Source organism: Neofelis nebulosa, chromosome 13 (assembly GCF_028018385.1).
Source record: "Neofelis nebulosa isolate mNeoNeb1 chromosome 13, mNeoNeb1.pri, whole genome shotgun sequence".
Classification (NCBI taxonomy): Eukaryota; Metazoa; Chordata; class Mammalia; order Carnivora; family Felidae; genus Neofelis; species Neofelis nebulosa.
In genome coordinates, this window is record NC_080794.1 from 24,321,407 (window position 1) to 24,334,602 (window position 13,196).

The window sequence follows — 13,196 nt, forward strand, 5'->3', positions numbered from 1 at the left end:
TTACAACAAAAATCCCAGATTGCATCTCAGCCCAGTAAGGACCATGTAACTCTCCATGAACCAATTACTGAGGTCCACTAGATGGAATGTTATGATTGGTGAGACACAGCTCATACACTCTTCCCTGAAGTTGGGAGACTATCTCATCTAATCACATGGACACATATAGTAAAATTAGGGTGGTGTTTCCTGAAGGAACAAGAAATATATACTGAAAGTGCAAAAACACTATAGGGTGTATTGGTTAAAATTTTTTTGGAATGTGAGTGCAAGAACAACCCAAAATTATAGTGGTTTAAACAAAAATAGAAGTTTATTTCTCTCCTACTTTCAAGAATCCCAGTGGTGGTCTCATTAGAACTAAGATATTCAAAGGTGTAAGATATCCAGATCAGTTACCTCGTCATTGCACCGTATAGTTCCTCTGTTCTAAAGGTCACCTCATAGTCTAATATGGATGCTGCAGCTCCAGCTATTACATCTTGGAAATTATGACCAAATGACAACACAGCCATTTGGTCGTATCTAGCTAATATATGGCCTGGAGTCTTGGAATATACGGCCTTTGAGTTACCATGCACAAGCCAAAAATAGGGGGTTAAAATACGTGGTTTTCAGATGAGAAAGATGAATAATAGGGAAAATCTAAAAGTCCTTACTACACATATTTAAATAAACAGTACAAAATAAGGAATAAGTGCTAAGACAAAATAAGATAATGATGGGTTTGGCTTTATATTTTGGGAACATTAAGCAGCTATAATTCCTGCTTATGATATTCCATGATTTAATAATTGCTTTTATCTTTTTAATAATTTTCACACTGAAAACAAAAAAAACCTTATTAAGCTCCTTGCATGCTGTGACAAAATTTTTAATACTCTTCTGTATCAAGAACACAATCTCTGGTAAATGAATGAGCATTTGACAAATCAATTAATGGCTTAAATGAACACAGAGTATTTTCTTTATGGTAAAAGACTCTTTCCATTTGATTTTAAGCGGCATAATTTCTTCTCACAGATTACTTCCAGATATTTTTTAAGAAGCAGGATGACCCAGAGGTACCTGGGTAGCTCAGTTGGTTAAACGTCAGACTCACAACTCATGAGTTTGAGGCCCACATTGGGCTCTCTGTTGTCCACATGGAGCCTGCTTTGGATTCTCTGTCCCCCTTTCTCTCTGCCCCTCCTTTGCTCATTCTCTCTATATCACTCTCTCTCTCCCTCTCAAAAATAAACATTAAAAAAAATTTAAGTTTTTTTAATGCCTCACCCAACTATATGTGAGAAAAAGAAACTCTTCTTTCTTTAATGGCCTGACTAATGGGAGAACAGATGGAAATAAAAAAGGGAAGTACCACTGGCCAATACTCTGAAAGTGACTGGTTGGGTACCTATGACCCAGAAAGGATCACAAAAGAGACTGATATGATTCATTGCCATCATAACTAAAAGTAATAATAATGACAGCATTTGTATTCATGCAGGGTCTCCTTTCAAATTCATGATTCACCTACAAGACCTCAATTCTCATGCCACCTCCTATCAAAGCAGAGAATGAGGGCAACAAGGAGGTGATGGTCTTTGAGAGCTGTTTGTCAGAGTTCACTCAGTGAGTCATTTCCTGGAAGGTGAGTTCAGTGTTTGGAGGCAGGGTCACTGGCTGGCTTAGCAACTTATCCACTATGCTGATTTTAGCATCTTGCTTCTCATTGTCCTCATAGGGAGTCCAGGACAGGTCATGCTGTAGCTTATAGGTACCAAGAAAGTCATGTGGACAATTTGTCCCTTATCCCTTTAGATAATAATAATAAATAGAAAATAGATATAAATAGGGGCGACTCGGTGGCTCAGTTAAGCCTCCAACTTTGGCTCAGGTGATGATCTCGCAGTTCATAAGTTTGAGCCCTGCTTCAGGCTCTGTGCTGACAGCTCAGAGCCTGAAGCCTGCTTCATATTCTGTGTCTCCCTCTCTCTGCCTCTCCCCCACTCATGCTCTGTCTCTCTCTCTCAAAAAATATAAACATTTTTTTAAAAAGAGATATAAATATAAATTTATATTTATATAAATAAGAATATATAAGTATATTTATATATGTTTATGTTTATATAAAATATATATAAATAGAAAAATACTGCTGACTTCTCTCTAATTTATAAAGGTAGTAAATGTTGCCAGATTTTTTTCCCCTCTATATCATGAGCTACATGGTGCAAGTCAGCATCTGTTCAAGCATCTTCCAATACCTTCCTGGTTTATTCTTTTTTTTCAATTTCTTTTAATGTTTATTCATTTTCTGAGAGAGAAAGAGACAGATTGTGAGCAGGGGAGGGGCAGAGATAGATGAATACACAGAATCTGAAGCAGACTCCAGGTTCTGAGCTGTCAGCACAGGGCCCAAGGTGGGGTCTAACTCACCAACCGTGAGATCATGACCTGAGTGGTAGTCAGTTGCTAAACCGACTGAGCCACCCGGGCGCCCCTGTTTATTCTTGTCAATATTGGATTTGCTCAGCTATGACCATCAGCTTGTCGGTGTCATTTGCTTGGATGAATTCATCAGCCTTCTGCACATGGTCTGCTAGTGCTAGGATGTAAAAGGGGTCTCTGGCCCGTGGGTGTAGTGGGGGCTCACTAAGGCCAGGCTACTGGGGTTGGTGTGAGCTCCACCAGTGCCCCTGTCACCTGCTGAACTCTTTGTTTTGGGGGACTCCCTCCATCAGCCCCAGCATTGCAGCATCCTCCATTATAACACATGATCCTCCTGATCACTCCAGCAGCACGAGGCAGAAGACCATCAAGCCTAATTTCTTTATTCAGAAATATAGTCTCCAACCTTCAAGGCAAAATCTTAAGATTCTGTTAAACACTGAAAAACTCAGAAGATCTATTGAAATCTATGATTCATGATAGATAGAAGAAACCAGGAAAATAACAAATGGGGAGAAAAGTTAAAGCCAGGAGAGGGAGAATTTTGACACAAGACAAAAAGCTGTTACTCTTCAGGGACCACTATTAGGATCCAAGATCATTGAAATCACCTCAGAATTCATCATTTCAACACAGCAACTGAACAGGTTAAATACCACTTTTGGTTATAACTTCCTCTCCATTCTCCCCCCACCCCATTCAAAGAAATGTATATACATGACTAAAATTTACAATTGTTCAGAAATATACATAAAAGGGAGAAGAATATAGGAAGGGGCATTACTATTTCTTTTTTTTCTTTTTCTTTTTTTTTTTACATTTATTTATTTTTGAGAGACAGAGAGAGCGTGAACAGGGGAGGGGTATGGAGAGAGGGAGACACAGAATCAGAAGCAGGCTCCAGGTTCTGAGCTGTCAGCACAGAGTCCAACATGGGGATCGAACCCACGAACCGTGAGATCATGACCTGAGCCAAAGTCAGACGCTTAACCGACTGAGCCACCCAGGTACCCCAACACTATTTTTTACCGGGGTGCCACTGACTGTCAGAGTCAATGACCAATACCAGGTAAGGGATTTATTATACCCTATGGTTGGATCTAATTGTAGCCATTAGAAATTAGCTTCTTTCAGATGACAGGTATACTTTCTTATGTCCCAAGTTTTGAAACGTGTTTGTGTTCTTGTGTTTGTCCCCTTGCCTACTCCAGAAGTCTTGGGAGAGGTTTGTCAGGAATGAGCAAGTAAACAAGATGTACAAAAATGGAAAGTGATTAATAGGGCCTATGAGGAAAAAAAAAAGAGGAGCTATGAGCACCGAGTGGACAAAAAAGGCGTAGTGAATTGAACTCTGTCCCACAAAAAGAATTGTTCACAGGATGCAGGCAAAAGATGGCAAGATACAAGGAGCTGAAATACAGATAGCAGTGCTCAGGAAATAAAAACTAAAATAAAAAAGAAGGTGTTTTCTGCGATCAAAGGGTTTTCTGTGAAATAAATAGGATGAAGGATACACAAGGACTTCTAAAAAATTAAGATTTCTAGTAAGACTTAGCACTTTAATCTATGTGAATGTATAATTTGATTTAAAAGTAAACAATTATTTAAAAACTAAAAAAGAGAAAGATATTTAAGTCCTAGCTCTTAGTATCTGTATATGTAACCTTATTTGGATAGAGAACCTTGCAAATGTAATCAAGGTTAAATGAAGTTATATGGATTAGGATAAGCCTTAAATCCAATGACTCATGTCTTTATAAGGAGGGAAAGATTTAGAAACACAGATACAGAGATACAGATATACATAGGGGAGAAAAGGCCATGAGCAGACAGGAGCAGAGACTGGAATAACACAGATATAGGCCAAAGAATGCCAATGATGGCCAGGAACTATGAGAAGCCAGAAAGAGGAAAGGAAGGATTCCATGAGCCTTAGAGGGAGTATGGCCTTGCCAATATCCTTGTTTTCAGAATTTTAGCCTCCAGAACTGTGAGATGATAAATATCTCTTATTTTAGGTTCATAACTTGTTACAGTAGCCCCAGGAAACTAATACAAGTGAAAACTATATGTCTGGGTCAAATTTTTGTTACATCACCAGGAGCAGGCAGTAGACTCTCCAGAAAATGAAAAATATGTCATTGATCATTTAACCTGAAGGCAGTGAAAATCAGGTTAATAGAAATGAGACTTTGCAGTCCATAGCATACTGTAGTGAATCACCTGATTAAACAACTCCCTGGGATCATCTGGAATAAATTGACTTTGGGGGGCACCTGGGTGGCTCAGTCAGTTGAGCATCCAACTTCGGCCCAGGTCATGAGCTCACAGTGAGTTCGAGCACTGTTTCAGGCTCTGTGCTTACAGCTCAGCACTTGGAGTCTGCTTCAGATTCTGTGTCTCCCTCTCTCTCTGACCTTGCCTTGCTCATGCTCTCTCTCTCTCTCAAATAAATAATAAACTTTTTTTAATTAAAAAAGAACTGACGTTTGAAGGACATTTAGGGGGAACTGAGCTCCTCTCTGGCCATATAAAGAGCATGAGAAATTCAAAATGTGGGGTGGATATTTCTGATGAAAACAGAAATTTTAAATAGAAGTTCAAATCCTTAAATTATCTGGACTAGGATGAACTAAAGAGTATTATTGTTTAAGCTAACTGGGGACCAAACTCCTTCAGGTTATTGAGTTGACAGTCCTGATTTCTTCTTATGTGGTTAATTACAGCATTGGTAAAAAAAGAGTGTGATATCAAGAATTTGAGGATTCATGGCAAGATTTAGAAGATGCTCCCCCAAATGCTCCCCTCCACCCTCTGCCATGAACTTTTCAGACAAATGAATCAGCCTCTATGCCCATGCCTGATGAGGCTACTCCCACCTTCTTAGACACTAACTCTCTTATGTGAATGAATCCTTTTGCCAAAGAAATTCACTTTCAGTGCCTGTCCCGAATCCTTTCTTCTCACCACTGTTCACAGTATTTGGATATAAACTGGAGGAAGTTACAGTCTAAATTTTTAATTGTAGTATGTGGTGGAAATTGCAGAAAAGATACTATATATATCATGGTGGTTAAGAATATAGGCACTAGTGCCAGACTGCCTGGGTTCAAATCTCCTCTGTGCACTGTGTGACCTTAGTCAAGGTCCTTTAGTTTCCTTATCTGTAAAATTGCAATAACAGTTTTACACATTATGGTTTTTGTCATAGAATGAGTTAACATATATAACATGCTTAGAAGAGCTGACATGTGCTCTTTAGTGCTATGTTAGTCTTAGTAATTATTGCATGCCATATTAAACTACCATTAGGATACAGTCCCTGAGAGCTCCAACCAAGAAACATTTCTTCGTGCAGTTAGACTTTTCTTGCACTGTTTCCAACCTGATGTTTTTCACACCTTTGGATCACTGTCACCCTCAGCACAGTCAATCCACACATCTATGTTGAGCCCACACATGTGGCTAAAGAAACAAAGACAACAACAAAGCCGTATGTGCTGCTACTAGATTCATCTTATGTGATCTGCAACATGGAAAGAAGTAGAGTTATATAGTGACACCCAAGTAGTAAGTCTCAGGTTAAAGCTTCCCTTTTATGTGTAACTACCATTTACTGAAGACCTTTGGTATGACAGACTATGTGCTTCCCACTTATAAGCTGTTATGCACTGAATGTTCCCCCCCCAAAATTCATATGTTGAAGCTCTGACTCCAATGTGATGGTCTTTGGAGGTAGAGTTGGCTTAGTGTCCTTATAAGAATAGACACCAGAAAGCTCTCTCTCCTTCCCTCCCTTCCTCTCTCCCCTTTCCCCTGCCCCGGCTTCTGCCTCCCTTTTCATTCCCCTCACCTCTCCACTTTTCTCTCTTCTGTGTGAGGACACAGCAAAAGACCAACTATGCTGGTACCCTGATCTCAAACTTCAGCTTCCAGAATTGTGAAAAATTCCTATTGTTTAAGCCACTCCATCTATGGCATTGTCTTATGACAGCCTGATCTAAGACACAGGGATTTATCTACTGTCCTTACAAGGGTGCAAGACACAGTCCCTGCCCTCAGGAAAACTTGAAGTTTAGTGGTTAGGTACTAATCTCAGTGTGAAGATACTCTAGTAGGGAAGTACACCAAAGATAGCTTGAAGAAGAAATATATAAGCTGCCCCCTAGACACACATAACTTTCTGCCAAATACAGAGTTTTTTCCTTTCTTGATGACACTAAGCCATGTAATTTGAAAACAATGTCAAACACTGTTTCTTCCCACCCACTCAAAACTAGGCCAACTTCTCAGGATCTATGCCTTTCTCCTTCTCTCTGTCTCTGCGCATGTGTGTGTGTTGGTGTGTACATGTGAAAATGCACATCTCCCTTCACTTGTGCTCCCACTTGCTTCAAAATTCTTGGAAGAAGTTGGACCAAGAATCACCAATGTCCTGGAGTTTTGAAATAGTCTTACCCTGGTTAAGTGATAGTGGTTTCAGAACCAAGGACAGCAGTTGTTGCCCCATCTCTTCTATCCTGTATTTTGTTTCTATCTACACCTGTAGTAGTGCTGTATTCGGATTTCCCCAGACACAGCTTAAGTCACACCACTCTAAGAAAATAATGCTACTAGTACAATAATAGTAGCAATACATAGCATTGATTTTAGAGCTTAATATATAGTAAACATGTATTATTTAATTTAATTCCCATAACAGCCCTGTAAGGTATTTTTATTATCCCGTTTAGGGTTGGGAAACAAATTCAGGAAAACAAGGTCAAGTGTCTTGCCCAAGGTTACAAAGATAGTATGAATTGGAGCCAGAATTGGAATAGAAATTAAGTATTTATTACTATTCAACTTGACATCTCTAATTACATAACTCTTTGCCAAAACTGTTTCCCTGAATAACTTTTTTTACAATACTGTAATATTTTGTTTACAATAAAATAACTGTTTTCTAGTAACACTATCATAATCATGAATATTTCACTATAATAACTCTGTTGATCATGATTTAATTAATCTTGGAATATGGAGCTCCCATGAAGCCAGGTAACATGTGGAGTCCCCATTAAGGAGTCATACTGAAATGTTGAGGCAAGAACTCCATAGTTAACTATTGCTTTCAGTCTCAACCTGTGAATGATGCAGTTACTGACACCTGTAGAGAGGAATCAAGAAAGGAAATGGTTATGAAAAAGTAGTGTCTTTCAGGGACTTTACTAGGCATTTTTGCAATATGTTGAAATTTAATGTTCACTTTCAAAAATAGAGCTTATTACAGTTTTTTTCAATTATAAATACATACGCAAAAGAAAAAATCAAAAGGAAAAATTAACTCATTTTCAAATATTTCAATATAACAATTCTATTTTTTGTGTATTTCTTCACAGTCTTTTCTTTATAAAGTAAATTGTATCAAGTCAGGGAGTAAGTGGGTTAGGATCCTGCCCCTCACAGTCCTGCCTCAAACAAAGCTGTTAAGTATTTTTCAATTAAACATATTGGGGCCCCAATTAAGTCTCATTTGAAGAAAATATATAAAAATTTAGTAAGAATTTTAGATAAGATTGTGGATATTTTCTAGTTGAGTTTCAATTATAAACCACAAATATTTGTAGCTAATGTCGTGACCCCATAGAGAAATCTCAAATCTGAAAGTTTCTAGAACTCTAATATCAACTTGCTATCTATGTAAACACCACTAGGTAGTACTAAGTGACTTTTCTTTTCTCTCCAAGTAGTAAAATTGTGTGTGTGTGTTTGTGTGTGTTTCCTTCTGCAGAATTGTTAAAAAACAGTGAAAAAAAGTGCAAATGGACTTGAAGAACAGTTTGGGGGTGATGGAAAATTCTAAAACTGGATTGTAGTGATGGCTCAGAAATTTAAATTGCAAATTTACTAAGAAGTTTTGAATTCTACCTCAATAAAATGGTTAAAAGCTAAGATAAAATTTTCCATATATAGTATATCTTGATAGCATTCATATACTTTGTCTATATACTCATGAGAAAGCTCTCTGCTTAGCTACAAGTAAAATTTTAAATTCATTTATATAATGTGAACATGTTTCCACCATAGTACTTTTAACTCCTTTAATCTGCATTCTTTAAAAATTGCTTAACAACACCAGAAGGCCATCATAATCCTGCAAATAACTAACCAGTGTAATTAAATACATATTTAAAACTTCTGTTCCTGGGTTATATCATACACTAAAATAGAAACCATTCAATTTTTAGTTCTGGCCTTTTAACATCAGCACAAGATGCAGGGCTTGATTCTGTGACCCATGAGATCATGACCTGAGCCGAAATCAAGAGTCAGAGCCCAGTCAACTGAGCCACACAGGTGTCCTTGCTTTTCAATTTCTTTGTGTCCTCTTCCATTTCTTTTCTAAGTGTTCTATAGTTTTCTGAGGCAGGTTTTTTACTTCTTTAGTTAGGTTTATTCTGAGGTATCTAATTGTTTTGGGTGCAATTGCAAATAGCATTGACTCTTTGTTTTCTCTTTCTGCTACTTTGTTATTGGTGTATAGAAATGCAACATATTTAGGTATACTGATTTTCTGCCCTGAGACTTTCCTGAATTTGTGTATCAGTTCTAACATTTTTTTGATGGGGTCTTTTGGGTCTTCTATATAGGGTATCGTGCCATCTGCAAATAGTGAAAGTTTGACTTCTTCCTTGCTATTTGTATGCCATTTATTTCTTTTTGTTGTCTGATTGCTGAGACTAAGACTTCCAACACTATGTTAAATAGCAATGGTGAGAGTGGACATCCTTGTCTTGTTCCTGACCATAACAGAAAGGCTCTCAGTTTTTCCTGATTGAGGATGATACTACCTGTGGGTCTTTTGTATGTGACTTTTATGATCTTATGATAGGTTCTATCTATCCCTACTTTGTTGAGGGTTTTTATCAAGAATGGATGCTGTGTTTTGTGAAGTGTTCTTTTTCTGCATCGAGAGGATCATATGGTCCCTATTCTTTTATTAATGTGGTGTATCATGTTGATTGATTTGCAAATATTGAACCAGCTCTGAAGCCCAGAAATAAATCCCACTTGATCATGATGAATAATTCTTTTAATGTACTATCGAATTTTATTTGCTAGTATCTTGTTGAGAATTTTTGCATCCATGTTCATTAAGAATATTGGCCTGTATTTCTCCTTTTTAGTGGAATCTTTGTCAGGTTTTGGAATTTAAGTACTGCTGGTCTGGTAGAATGAGTTGGGAAGTTCTCCTCCCATTTCTACATTTTGGAACAGTTTGAGAAGAAAGGGTATTAATTAACTCTTCTTTATCTGGTAGAGGTCTGAAAGGTGACAGGATATTTCAACATCCTGAATGGGAAAAATGCAGTCAAGCATTCTTTATTCAGCAAGTTTTTCAATCAGAACAGGAGGAGTGATAAAGAGTTTCCCAGACAAACAAAAACTAAAGGAGTAGTAACCGCTAAACAAGCACTACAAGAAATTTTAAGGGGGATTCTTTGAGTGGAGGAAAAAACCAAACAAAAGACCAAAAGTAACAAAGACTAGAAAAGACCAGAGAACATCACCATATTTTCAGATCCCAACATTATGAAACCTGAATCACCCACAAGAAAAAATTTGCAAGTCCCTCAAATACAAGGAGGTTCAAGAACATGCTACAAAAGAAAGAATAGGTTAACCAAAAAATTAAATAAGAAATAAAAATAAACATGGAAACAAATGAATATGAAAACATGACAGTCCAAACCTTTTGGGTGCAGCAAAGGCAGTCATAAGAACCAAGTATATTGCAAGTCAGGCCTATCTCAAGAAACAAGAAAGTCCTAAATATACAATCTAACCTTACACCTACAGGAGCTAGAAAAGAAACAGCAAATAAAGCTTAAGGCCAGCCATAGAAGAGAAATAATAAAGAGTAGAGTAGAAGTAAATTATACAGAAACAAACAAACAAAAACACAGAGAACAGATCAAGAAACAAGAGCTGGTTCTTTGAAAGAATAAACAAAATGATAACTCCCTAGCCAGACTTATCAAAAAGAAAAGAAAAAAGACCCAAAAAGATAAAATCATGAATGAAAGATGAAAGATCACAACCAGCACTACTGAAATACAAACAAATATAAGCAATTATATGCCAAAAAAACTGGGCAAGTTGGAAGAAATGGACAATTTCCTAGAAACACACAAAATACCAAAACTGAAACAGGAAGAAATAGAAAATTTGATCAAAGAAATTGAATCAGTAATTAAAAATCTCCCCCAAAACAAGAGTCCTCCAGATAGCTTCCTAGGGGAATTCTACCAGACATTTAAAAAAGAGTTAATACCTATTTTTCTCAAACTGTTCCAAAAAATAGAAATGGGGGGAAAACTTCCTCACTCATTCTATGAGGCTAGCAGTAGCTTGATTCCAAAACTAGACAAAGACTCCACTAAAAAGAAGTACAGGCCAATATTCCTGATGAACATGGATGCGAAAATTCTAAACAAGATACTAGCAAATCAAATTCAACAGTACATTAAAGGAATTATTCACTACAATCAAGTATGATTTATTCCTGAGCTGCAGGCCTGGTTCAATATTTATAAATCAATGTAATATTCCACATTAATAAAAGAAAGGTTGAGAACCATATGATCCTCTCATAGATGCAGAAAAAGCATTTGACAGCAAACAGCATCCATTCTTTTTTTTTTTTAATTTTTTTTTCAACGTTTTTTAATTTATTTTTGGGACAGAGAGAGACAGAGCATGAACGGGGGAGGGGCAGAGAGAGAGGGAGACACAGAATCGAAAACAGGCTCCAGGCTCCGAGCCATCAGCCCAGAGCCTGACGCGGGGCTCGAACTCACGGACCGCAAGATCGTGACCTGGCTGAAGTCGGACGCTTAACCGACTGCGCCACCCAGGCGCCCCAGCATCCATTCTTGATAAAAAAAAAAATCCTCAACAAAGTAGGGATAGATGGAACATATCTCAACATCATACAGGCCATATATGAATGGTCTACAGGTAATATCATCCTCAATGGAGAAAAACTTTCCCTTATGGTTAAGAAAAAGATAGGGATACCTACTCTCACCATTCATTAATATAATACTGGAAGACTCAGCTTCAGTAATCAGACAACAAAAAGAAATAAAAGGCATAGAAAATGGCAAGAAAGAGGTCAAACTTTCACTATTTGCAGATGACATAATACTCTAGGTAGAAAACCTGAAATACTCCATCAAAATTTGCTAGAATTTTGAATTGAGCAAAGTCACAGGATATAAAATCAACATTCAGAAATCTGTTGCATTTCTATACACCAATAATGAAGCAGCCAGAAAAGAAATCAAGGAATCAATCCCATTCACTATTGAACCAAAACAATAAGATACCTAGGAATAAACCTAAATAAAGAGGTAAAAGATCTGTACTCTGAAAACTATAGAAGACTTACAAATGATATTGAAGAGAACACAAAGAAAAGGAAAAGCATTCCATAGTTATGGATTACCCAAAGCAATCTACACACTTAATGCAATACCTATCAAAATACCACCAGCATTCTTTGCAGAGATAGAAAAAACAATCCTAAAATTGGTATGGAACCACAAAAGACCTCAAAAAGCCAAAGCAATCTTGAAAAAGAAAAACAAGGCTGGAGACATCATGATTCCTAATTTTAATTAGGAACATATAGTATATATACAGTATATATATATATATATATATATATATATATATATATATATATATATACAGTATATAAGCTGTAGTCATCAAGACAGTATGGTACTGACACAAAAACAGACACATACATCAATGGAACATAATAGAAAACCCAGAAATGGACCCATAACTATGTGGTCAACTCATCTTCGACAAAGCAGGAAAGAATATCCGATGGAAAAAAAGATAGTCTCTTCAACAAATGGTACTGGGAAAACTGGATGGCGACATGCAGAAGAAGGAAACTGGACCACTTTCTTACACCAAACAAAAATAAATTCAAAATGGATGAAAGACCTAAATGTGAGACAGAAAACCATTAAAATCCCAAAGAATAACACAAGCAGCAACCTCTTTGACCTCAGCCACAACAACCTCTTACTAGACACTTCAATGGTTTCAAGGGAAACCAAAAGCAAAAATGAACTATTGAGATCTCATCAAGATAAAAGGCTTTTGCACAGTGAAAACATCAACAACACTAAAAGCCTATGGAATGGGAAAAGATATTTGCAAATGACATATCTGATAAAGGGTTAGTTTTCAAAATCTCTGAAGAACTTATCAAACTCAATACCCAAAAAACAAATACTCCAGTTAAGAAATTGATAGAAGACATAAATAGACATTTTCTCAAAGGCATCCAGATGGCTAACAGACACATGAAAAGATGCTCAACATCAGGGAAATACAAATCAAAACTATAATGAGACACCACCTCACACTTGTGAGAATGGTTGAAATCAACAACAAAAGAAACAAGTGTTGAAAGGATGCGGAGAGAGGGTTGCACTGTTGGTGGGAATGAAAACTGGTGCAGCCACTCTGTAGAACAGTATGGAGGTTTCTCAAAAAACTAAACATAGAACTACCTTACTATCCAGCAATTACACTATTAGTTATTTATCCAAAGAATTTAAAAATACAGATTCAAATGAGTACATGCATCCTGATTATTATAGCAGTATTATCAACAATAGCCAAACATAGAAAGAGCCCAAATGTTAATCAACTGTTAAATGTATAAAGAAGATGTGGTGGATAGATAGATAGAT

General features: G+C 37.0%; 1 pseudogene; it reads right to left on the reverse strand.

Moving 5' to 3' along the window:
• Positions 1-1,498: 1,498 nt before the first annotated feature.
• On the reverse strand, positions 1,499-2,750 carry LOC131492678 (uncharacterized protein C1orf50-like; annotated as a pseudogene).
• Positions 2,751-13,196: the final 10,446 nt, after the last annotated feature.